Source organism: Poecilia formosa, unplaced genomic scaffold (genome assembly GCF_000485575.1).
Source record: "Poecilia formosa unplaced genomic scaffold, Poecilia_formosa-5.1.2 Scaffold706, whole genome shotgun sequence".
NCBI classification, from domain to species: Eukaryota; Metazoa; Chordata; class Actinopteri; order Cyprinodontiformes; family Poeciliidae; genus Poecilia; species Poecilia formosa.
Window position 1 is genome coordinate 112187 of NW_006800645.1, and position 11495 is coordinate 123681.

Genomic DNA, 11495 nt, shown 5'->3' on the forward strand with positions numbered 1-11495 from the left:
GCTTTAAACCATACCTCATGATTTTCCTTTTCATCATGTGGCAAAACCCCCAAAAAAGACTCATGCAAACGTTTGGCATCATCACACAACGTAATCAACATATCAAGAGTACTTAAAACCTTTGTTTTTTCACCTTTAGACATTAAATCATGAATTTCATGTCTTATATGACCCGTTTTGTTTAATTTTAATTTTCTTTCCTTCTGTAATGTTTCAAGTTTTTCAGCCAAAGCCTTTTTTGTTAATTTAACAGTACGTTTTTGAGTTTCCCCAGCAACAACCATCTGTTCAGTCTCAGTATTTTCGTCCATTTCCATAGTGCTGAAGTCCACTTGAAAGACAAATGTGCAAAAAGCTATAAAATGAGCCTCGATCGCAAAGAGGCAATGCCCAATATTATTATTTAAACGCCTCGATTACCAATGCATTGGTTTAATGTGTGCACACAATAAAAAGTAATGGCCATCAAAGATGTAGCGCTACACATACCTTGTTGGGCGCCTGTTGACATTCCATAATCCAATCCACAACGACCTTCAAAGACCAGTGATCTGATCCTCCTCAATCAGTGCCCGTCTGCCACCGCGTCCATTCGATCCATTGTTGCCGCGGTCTGGTCCAATGGGTTACGTACTTTCAATCACAAATTATCTGCCACCGCGTCCATCCAATCCTTTCTCTGCCGCGGTCGCAGCTTGATGTTTTTTTAGTTCTGTAGCGTCCAGCTAACAAACGACAGCTCCTCACAGTCCAAACGGTCTCAGTCTGCTCCACATAGTTTCCATCACTTTGCTCAAAGTCCAAAAAGGACAAGTTTTTGACAGTATACTAGCCAGTTCAACCCTGCACTAGTTTAAGTGTTGACCCGTTGCTGCTTTGTTATGACGTGCTGAGCGGCTAACATCACCTGTTGATCGCTTGTAATATCAATCCCTGATCTTCTTGCAATCCAAACTCCACACTTTGGTCCAGACAGATAAACATTTGTGAACAAGATCCATTTATTCCATAGTACACGGTAACAGTGTTAATAATGACTCCGCCACAGCGGTTAAAAACTTTTATGCCCTTCCGGGTTCAACACCTGACAGCTATCTGTCACCTCTTGATTTATATATTGGAGCCCACATCCCCATCTAGTGACCAAAAACCAAAGATACACATATTTGGCTCCAATACCCCCTGTAGTAACCAACCATTGCTAGATAGCGACTTGACTCAATACGAGTGGTGGGTACCGGAACCGATAAAATAGCCTCTACTTTAGCCTCAACGGGGCGCACTTGACCTTCCCCCTCCCTTTTTCCAAGATAGGTCACTGTCGCTTGACTGAATTGGCATTTAGAGAAATTAACTGTCAAATTAGCCTCAGTCAGATGCGCAAAAACATTTCTTAAATGTTCAACGTGCTCAGCACATGTACCAGAACAAATCACCAAATCATCCAAATAAGCCTCACAGAGTTATAAACCGCGCCAAACCACATTCATTAGCCGTTGAAACATCGCTGGGGCGTTACGCATCCCAAAAGCCATCACCATATATTGAAGGAAATGATCGGGTGTGACAAAAGCGGAAATTTCCTGGGCTCATGCTGTTAAGGGTATCTGCCAGTATCCCTTCAGCAAATCCAGTTTAGTCACAGACTGGATTTGCTGAATCCAGTCTGTGACTGGATTCAGTCACAGTTATCCTCATATGGAGGCAGTTATTCACTGCCTCCATATGAGGCAGTGGATAACAATCCGGCCTAGGCACCCCATTTACCTTCCTTAAGTCCGTACTACTGCTTGTAACAGCAAGTCCATGTACTCCACCTGCATCTTCAAACGGCATCGCTTGTCCGGGTTCACTCTGTAAGGCTGTTGTTTAATAGGCTTGGAATCACCAACATCAATGTCATGGAGTTAAATGTCCTCAGTTTCCCATGTCCAAAAAGAAAAAAAGAAAAACAAAACCCCAAACAGAAAGTTGGACCTGGTGAGAACAGAACAAAACGGTACAGCAGGGGGCCAACCCTATAAAGGGTCGTCGAATCTCCTGCTAGTACCGGACTAAAGCAAAAAGAATCTAATGCAAAAGAAAAATCAAAAACAGGACAACCGGTCCCACCAGGCCAAAATCATAACATAAAAACAAACAAACAGAGGCTAACAACAATACCACATGGCAGGCTGGAGACGTCCGCTGTGGCCTACAGCGACTGGACGTGTGCGCACCCGTCAAGACACATTCCCAGTGGTGGTGAAGCGAGTGGAAGGGCGTTTCTTTAACATGTCGAAACCCAGCCTATTTAAGGCAGACCAACAACGCCACAAATTAACTTAATCAAATTAATTACCAAAAATAAGAAATTGTCCAAACTCCAAAATATATTAACAAAAGACAAACGGTCATTCAACTGAAAGTCTATAAAAAAAACAATCAAGAAGAAATAGACAAAAATTATCATAATGTGCCTGAAGCACATAACAAACATAAAGCTCAGTTCTTTATTGAAGCTAACCTGCTTCATAATGACTTTATGCATCCTGTAATGTTTGGCTTATAATAACTGCCGTCTGCATCTCATCACATTACAGCAGCAATCTGCCAGGCTATACTACAGCCAGACTGATCATGTCTGAGGTTCAGTGTAGGCCTGTCAACGATAAACAGTAATATTGCTGTTTGAGAACATTTTCACGCAACATAAATTCTGATGAACATTTAACACTGGAACTGGAAGACATTTTAAATATAAGTAAATAAAACAACAGAAACAATAAATAAAACAAAATTGTCCTTTAAAAAAAAGAGAACAAAACATCAGACTGAAGAGCAGTTTCCATAGAAAGAGAAAATCAATAAATCATGCGAATGGAAATGATTGAGCTCATTTTAAGCTACCATGTGANACTCCACCTGCATCTTCAAACGGCATCGCTTGTCCGGGTTCACTCTGTAAGGCTGTTGTTTAATAGGCTTGGAATCACCAACATCAATGTCATGGCTGAGCACACGAGTCTGAGTGGGAATGTCTGTGAACAACGACCTATAAGACTGGATCAAATGAATGACATCAGTCTGCTTAGAAAAATCAATGTGAGACAACCGGAGAGGTACGTTTTCCAGAACCTCTTATTTTGGAAACCTTCCTTCAGTGACAGCCGGGGAAAAGACGCCACCTTCAGGTTCAGCACTGGACAGTTCCTCCTGTGCGTCCGCACCTGCCCCAATGCAGGCGTCAGCTCGTTCACTGGAAACACAACTGACAGATTTATTCAGAGTGGGCGCACGCTCAATATAAGGCTTCAGCATATTAATATGCTGCGGCCTGGCTAGCTCTTTTTAAAGTCTTCCATTAAAATGAGCTGCTTAAGTTGTGCAAAGTCGGCAACATTTTCAGCAGCGCACCAACGATCAAAGAGAATTTCTTTATCTCTGACAAAATCCACATAAGTTTGATTATAGTGTTTTTTTAATTTGCGAAATTTTTGGCGATAAGCTTCAGGTACTAGTTCATACGCCCTCAAAATAGCACTTTTAACTTTCTCAAAATCAAGGCTATCAGCCACAGACAGGGACGCATTTGCCTCTTGCGCTTTGCCACTTAATGCACACTGCAACAACAAAGTCCACACATTTTTAGACCATTTAAGTGTGAGTGCCACTCACTCAAACAACGTGAACGTATCAACATCCTGCTCATAAAATGGAGGAACCAAGCGAACATTTTTACTAACATCCAAATCATTTGATTGGGATTGCGAAGTCCCAGCACCAAGCTCGAGTTCTTTCAAACGTAGTTCAGCTTGTATCTCCAGTTTTCCTTGTTCAAGATACAGCTCTTTCTCTCTCAAAGCAAGCCGTCCTAATTCAACTTCAAGTTCCTTCAAACGAACCGGGTCATCTGGCAACGAAGCTTTCGATGGCGATCCAACAGGACTTTTTGGTAAAACTGTAGCAGGAAAAATTCCTATCTGAACCAGTGCTTCTAACAACTCGGCTTCAACTGTTCCTCTTTTAGCACATTTATTTACTGTAACCTTGAAATGCTCGGCTACTAACAACAACTGATCCTTTGTGCATTTGCCCAAAGACTCCAATGTGGGCTTTTTAACAAACTCCTCCTGGTCAAACTCCATGTCTAGACCACAGAAACAAGCCACACTTTATCAGAAAAGCCCATGCACACACAAAGCCACAAGAACACCATGCCCGAATATCCTAATTAACCACCGCAATGCGCGCCAGCTGTGCCAAAATGCACAGAAGAACCAGCATAATCGAAAAAACCAAAAAACAATCTCAGGACACGACTAATTTATAAAGGTAAACTTTGTTTAAACGAGAACCCACAAATATGTTACGTCCACCAAGGGCACAACATATTAGAGGACACGAGACAAAAATAAGGGTTCAAAAAATATATATTTTATTCTTAAACTCCCTTGAATTTTGGTTTTTGGTTCAGCTGCTTTTGATTTTCTGTGAAGAAAAAGGAGAGTTAAATGTCCTCAGTTTCCCATGTCCAAAAAAAAAAAAGAAAAGAAAAACAAAACCCCAAAAGTATTAACAGAAAGTTGGACCTGGTGAGCCGATCAAACAGAACAAAACGGTACAGCAGGGGGCCAACCCTATAAACGTAACATAAATTCTATGAACATTTAACACTGGAATTGGAAGACATTTTAAATATAAGTAAATAAAACAACAGAAACAATAAATAAAACAAAATTGTCCTTTAAAAAAAGAGCCCAAAACATCAGACTGAAGAGCAGTTTCCATAGAAAGAGAAAATCAATAAATCATGCGAATGGAAATGATTGAGCTCATTTTAAGCTACCATGTGATTCATTGATTTATTGCTTTCTGCAACAGGCCAAGCTCTGGTGAACCAACATCCAGTATTGTCACAGAACATAGACCTACAAAAACCAGATGGACAATTTGTGGGAAACCTTAGAAACTGTTCACAGCGGCTCCATAAAACTGACTGAGTTAAGGGTGAAAAGTTACTAGAGACACTTTTGGTCTATCAGACTAAACTCGAATAAAATCCATCAAGCTTTGGTTGTGATGCAAGAGAAAATGTGAACACTTCTAGCAGGGGAAATATCTACCTGAAAATCAGACATCTGCTGTTTCTATGTGTTTTAGGTCTATGAAGATGTGAACCAGTGCTGTCAGGCTCTGTCTCAGAGACTGGGCACTCAGCCTTATTTCTTCAACAAACAGTAGGTATCAGTCTGCTGAGCACAAACATGTCTGAGCACCACCTGGTGGATAAACCTTAGCATTACATCTGCGCAAGCTTGCTCCATTGAAAATTGTTAATTGATCTTTAAAATTCATAATGTTAAACTTGAGAAAGAATCAAAAATAAGTTGGCAAAATTTATTAGTGAAACTATTTGAAAGTAACTTTGTTGTTGTTCCATCTTTTTTGTATTTGTTTCCCTGACAGGAGCATCAGCAATATGTAACATTTAAATGATTGAAACTACCGATACACCAACACAAAAGAGCACACAACTATAAACCTGGCTGTTACTGCTTTATTTCTTTAGTTTACCTCAACTGGCGCCTCCTTTCACTCAAACTGGACACAGGGTGACATGTATGGATATTTACATCAACTCCCTGTGACAAATTATGCCTCTTTGCAGAACTCTGCATCGAAGTAAGAGTTTAAAACCCACCACGTTAGCTGTGGTTGCGCAGCTCTATGGGAACCGCAGGTATAACTTGCTTTCAAAGGAGCGTGTTGAGGGAGCGGTGAGATTGAACAAAGAATTATGCGGCTTTTACATCTCAACATGCTGCCCAGCGTTTGGCTCTGTCTTCCCTATAAAGTTTATATATGTAGTCCTGGTTGGCCAGAGCGTTAGTGATTAACGAACCAGCGCTAACCTCATCGTGCAGGTTTAGCCAGGTGAAGAATTTTCGCGCTCGACTCGTAGTGACGCATTACGCTGGTTTTATATTATTTTACTATTATTTCTATTATTATTTTTCAGGTTACATAAAGCATCAAACCATATCAAATGCTTTGTCCACTTAGTCAGCCAAAGTTGATGCACACAGCCGCGAGATCTGAGAAACTCGTCCCTTAAAACTCAAGCAACCAAAATAGTTTTTGTGGCGCTTATTAAAAACTCAACAGACACAAAATGGAAGAGCTACTAAAGCCATATTGGTAGCATTTTGTTGCGCATCTCTGCCTGCAGTGCAGCAGATTTAACTCATCATGCAGGGCTGGTCCAAGGCTGTATGAGGCCTGGAGCAGAATTTGACTTAGCGGCCCCTCTTGCTGCTAAAAACATCAGCACCTCTAACAGCTTCTGTGTTAGATTTAGTGAAATCTAAGAGAGGGGGAGTAGTTTAATTGGCCAACCTAAAAAGTAATAAGTTACAATTTACTAATTTGTATTTATGAACAAACAGAGCTCAAACTCAAAGATTAAACTCATAACATCAGATTGTTGCTATGATAACAAAACAATCTTACTATGTTCTCCGAACCTTTACAAAGTAAACTTGCCAGCTCCTTAAAATCTTAATTTAAATGTTAAACAATTTAAATTCTTTGCTGAAACCATTTAAAATCAAATTTAGCAGCATTGATAATCTCAATAAACAAATGTTATATTTATACATCTGTGGTCTGTGTTAAAATATTAGCATTTATGGGGCCATGAAGCCCCATAAATGGGGGCCTTATGGAACTGCTGACTTAATTTGTATTAACAGAAGTGCAAATAACTGATATTAATTTTAGCTGTATTTTTTTTATTTGTTGTTTTTAAGATTGTATAGTTGTGGGTTTAAATAGCGTCTCACTCACGATATTTTCCCATAACATCTAATTATTACCCAGTAATATTTTTACATTTCCTGTCAACATCAATACGTAGACGCCTCATGGAGCAGCCCGTTGCTGCGATACGTCTTTAGGCTTTTATCCTAAAGCCTAAAGCACATGACTTAGGGAGCTCCAATCGCTCTACTGCCACATACAAGATGATGGCGACATAACGTAGGACTCAGCGCTCAATGAGGCATCTACGTATTCATGTCTATGGTCAACATAACATCTTTTAATACAAAAACACTGTGGACCACCAATGGAACAGCGGTGGACCCCCTCGGCGCCCCGACCACCGGGCTTAGCAAATTCTCTGGGGGAAACCCTGCACTTATTCTGGGACTGTCACAAAAATCCCAATAAGATAAATTCTACATCTGTGCAGTCATGTTGGAGCTTTTCTCTTATGGTGGCTCTGATTTGCTTAGAGTTGATGGAAGGATTTTTGCTCCTTTTTTACTTTTGGACCCTTATGGTGTTCAACCACGGCAACAAGCTGTTTCTTTTTTATTTAGCAGTTGATTAGTATCCTCAAAGCATCTCTCCCGTCTAACAGAGTGGATATCCCTAACTTAAGCCTCTCTCTGCCCAACTTTCTAACCAAACAATGAGGCAGAGAGAAGAGAAGTGGGAGAAAAACAAAGGAGACCGATTAGCAGCATTTGCTAACTACTGATGCTATCATTCAGGACAAGTTACTGTGAAATATCTTCTGTTCTACCTGTTTGTTTATTTTAGCTGTTAGCTAAAGAAGCTAATGACAGCATCAGTAGCTGCATTTCCATTACAAACTTGATTGATATTCTGATAATGTGGGAAAAAAATGCTATTTCACAAAATTGGTGTTTCCATTAAATAAGAAACACAATTAAAAATCACACATGAATAAGTTTGTTTGCGCCGAACCGTCATCCTACCGCTTCCTGTCGTCTTCTTCATCAGTAGTATCAGCCGGCGGTTTAATCATGTAAGTCCTGTTGTGAAAAAAGTGTTTCTATTGTAGTTTTTGTGAAATACAGAAAAGCAATTGATTTTCTGTGTATAACAGAAAATCAACTTTCTGTGAAAAGAAAGTTGATTTCTTTTTGCACTAGGAAACATGCAAAAATGTTTCCTAGTGCAAACGTTTTTGCACTAGGAAAACCACCACTTCCTAGTGCAAAAACATTTTATTAGAAAAAACACAATTTATTGAAAATTGAATTTTAATTATTAATTCCAAATTCTGCAATTTTAGTCAAATAATGTCTTCAGTCACAGGCTCTTTTCCTGCTCAATGATGATTTTTGAAGATACTGAGACAACTTTTAATTGAAATCAATAAAGCATTTTTGAACTAAACTGAAGAAAGCAGAGTTGGGATGTTAAAATGTAAAGAAACAAAACTAAATCAGGAATGTGAATTCCTGATTTGCCAGGCCATTTTGATTAAGCAGCTTTGCTGTGTGCTGCAGGGCGACGGAGCTGGACGCGCTGGTGTTCGGCCACCTCTTCACCATCCTCACCACCAGACTCACCAGCACTGAGCTGGCAGAGCGGGTCAAGAGCTACAGCAACCTGCTGTCCTTCTGCAGGCGCATCGAGCAGACCTACTTCGAAGACAAAAAGCTTATGAAGGACTGAACAAACACTGCTCTCTCTGCCGACTCGTCTTGTACATTCTGCGTCTCCTCTCATTCCTTGCGCAGTAGCAACTGCTACGCCAATTGTTTGCGTACAATTGCTCGCTTCTCCTCTTAGGTCCACGCTTGTACATTTGATTTTTTTTTTGAGTATTTCCAATTACACACTTTAACCAGCAGGGTTACAGCTGTGCAACATGCCCGAGTTACAGAGGGAAGAACTCCACTTGACCCCAGAGGTCAAATTAGTTCGATTTTATTTTCTTCTCAGGGAGTTTTTGAGCTGCTGCTGTACAAAATCACAGAAACATACTGATGAAGAAGCTCCACATTGTTTTGCTTGTGTTGATGTGAAGTGCCTACATAAGACAGTCAGCTAAGTAGTTTTATCTTCGTTCCCAATAAAAGCCGAGTGTGAACCTTGAATCTTGTTGGTTGAAGTTTTTCCTCATCGTTACAGAGAAGGAAACCTTACGGACTCCGTCTGTTTCTGAGCCTCTAGAAGCAGCTGCTACACTTGAATGTGTTCCTGCCTCCAGGCTGCATGAACCTCATTGGTAAAGTCCCATTGCTTCCAGCCGCCCCACAGTTCACCATCTTTCACATTTCCTGTGAGGTTACCGGTTTGACCTCCGAACCTCCAGGACATGATGAATGATGAGCCACGCTGACCAAACGCAGCACAACTGGAGGTCAGCAGAGGCACATCAACCAGACTGTCTCTCTTCATAGAAGTAACCAGCCACATAGCTGCAGTAACAGCTTTCAAAATACTTCCTTTTTCTGTTTTAATGCGACAAACACAGCATGCCGCTGTAAATGTTTCACATCTGCTTGAAACCTGGATAATTTATTGAGCTTCATTGAGGACCTCTGGCAAGACTTAGAAATTGTTCTGGGGAGGAAGAAATATCTTAATCCAATATGAAAAAAATCTGCCTAGATCTGCAAACATGGCAGAGTCATACTACTGTTGGACTTCATTCATTTTTGTTTCTATGCTTCACCAGGTCCATTAACCAATTTCAGGACCTGACCAGAATTCCTCAGTGTAAATTACCTTGATAGGTCTATTCAGGGGTCCTGGAGAGGAGGGTCCGTCGAATAGCTGAACCTCGGATTCAGGAAGAGCAGTGTGGTTTTCGTCCTGGTCGTGTGGAACACTGGACCAGCTCTACACCCTCAGCAGGGTCCTGGATATATAGAGTCTCTGGCTCGGACTCTCCAATGTCTATGCTGCCCTCACGATGTGTCGCTCTTACAAAGCTAGACAACTACCTAACACCTGAATTGAAAATAATCCAGTCCTTGATAGTTTTCTTGTTTTATTTTGCAACTCTTTTCTGGTTTGTTTTTGTGAAAAAGTAAGAAAGCACAAAAGTGTATCTCGACCACATACAAAATAATAAAAACAACTAGACTACAGCAAACAAATCACTCCCAATTATTACTAATTAGCTAACGGTGGCGCTTTGAATTTTGGTTGGGGAACATAGAACTTTTCTTATAAAATATTACCCAATACTGAAATAACAATTAATAAAATGAACTTACAGACAAATGGTGTCCAAGGGACAAACGTGTTTGAAGGACAGTTGATGACACCATGCGGACCAAATTAAATATGTGAATATTGTCCACTAGGTGTCATCAAGGCTCTATAGTTTCACTTACAGTTGACCATAAAAAAAAAAAAATATATATATATATATATATATATATATATATATATATATATATATATATATATATATATATATATATATATATATATATTTATTTTATTTATTTATTTTTTTTTACAGGGCTTAAAGAGTTCCGGCCGGAGGCCGGATTTCCAGCTTTTGACCAAACGGTCCACCTCAACCAATCTTCATGGTCCGCCTCAACCAAACTGTATTCTCCGGGCTTAAAGAGCTTCGTCTGGGGGCCAGACCTCCGGCTTTTCAAACAAAGCGAGCATTGGACCAAACGGCCCGCCTCAACTAAACTGTAGATAATAGACAAAGATGTCTGCCAATCAGAATTCTAGCTCCCGTGTACTTGACCAATGATTGTAAAACGTTTTGTCGAAAAGAAGCGCATGCGTTCGGTTCGCCGGTTAAATCAAATGCGATATGAAAAAAGATGGAGTTTGTCTAACCCGGTAAAAAAAAACATGTTTACTTGAGAAAGGAATTAAAAACAAGTGATGCTGGGCATGGCTAGAGGAAAGGGGACAAGACGGAAAGCTGGCGGAAATTTTTACAAAAGGGGGGCCTTACAATCACAACAATACCAGTTTAGACTTTGAGCAACTTCCTAAAACTGTATTGTGTAACATTAAATCATGCTTGGCTGCAACTGTATCATTGGCAGCTCTCCTTCTATTTGTCTGTTGTCTGATTTTCAAATATTTTATGTTTTATTGAGGATTTTTGTACATATGCTTTGGCAGTTCTGTGATCATGTCAAAGCATCAACTTATATTAAAAAGTGTTTTATTTCCGTTTGAAAGCTGCCCGCTTCCATGGAAGGACAACAGAAATTCGCTCTTATAAACATGTAATTACTAAAATCACGATACCCTTACTGTGTATCCCTCTGAAAAATTAACCCATTTAAACAAAGAAATCCCTCCATGGTGATACCACGATAGAGAGCGTTCATTTTATAGTGGTAACACCGGTGCTGTAAGTGGTCCGGTATGAAACGGGTGTGATAGAACAATGGTACCACAGCACTTTTAAATTTCAATAATCAGAATACCGAAATTGTTTCCGTTGGTTTAAAAGATTTATGTCAGTCTGCCTTTTCCCCATCGATACGTTTCCCGACCGCCCTGCACCTTAGGGGGTTAAAATAATAATAATAAAAAAGACGCGCACATTGCGCAAGACTGAAACAGGAGAAGCGGGACATTAAACGGAGCGACGAACTAGATGTGAATTATGGCATAAAAGCCGAGAATCCGACGCTGAACAGTGGAAAATCAACACATGATGTGAAACATATGACGATTAGGCGGAGCAGCAGGTGATGAGT

The 11495-nt window shown here is 40.2% G+C and overlaps 3 long non-coding RNA genes across 3 annotated transcripts; 1 reads left to right on the forward strand and 2 right to left on the reverse strand.

Annotated features, from left to right (window-relative positions):
- Nucleotides 1-204: 204 nt before the first annotated feature.
- Nucleotides 205-3007, reverse strand: LOC107834655 (uncharacterized). The gene is made up of 2 exons (XR_001660464.1): nucleotides 2905-3007; nucleotides 205-1817 (listed from the first exon to the last, which is right to left on the reverse strand). It is a non-coding gene; the product is annotated as an uncharacterized LOC107834655 (long non-coding RNA).
- Nucleotides 3008-4761: 1754 nt separating this feature from the next.
- LOC103131001 (uncharacterized) lies at nucleotides 4762-8897 on the forward strand. The gene is made up of 2 exons (XR_475313.2): nucleotides 4762-5219; nucleotides 8304-8897. It is a non-coding gene; the product is annotated as an uncharacterized LOC103131001 (long non-coding RNA).
- On the reverse strand, nucleotides 6776-8297 carry LOC107834653 (uncharacterized). The gene is made up of 2 exons (XR_001660462.1): nucleotides 7451-8297; nucleotides 6776-7416 (listed from the first exon to the last, which is right to left on the reverse strand). It is a non-coding gene; the product is annotated as an uncharacterized LOC107834653 (long non-coding RNA).
- Nucleotides 8898-11495: the final 2598 nt, after the last annotated feature.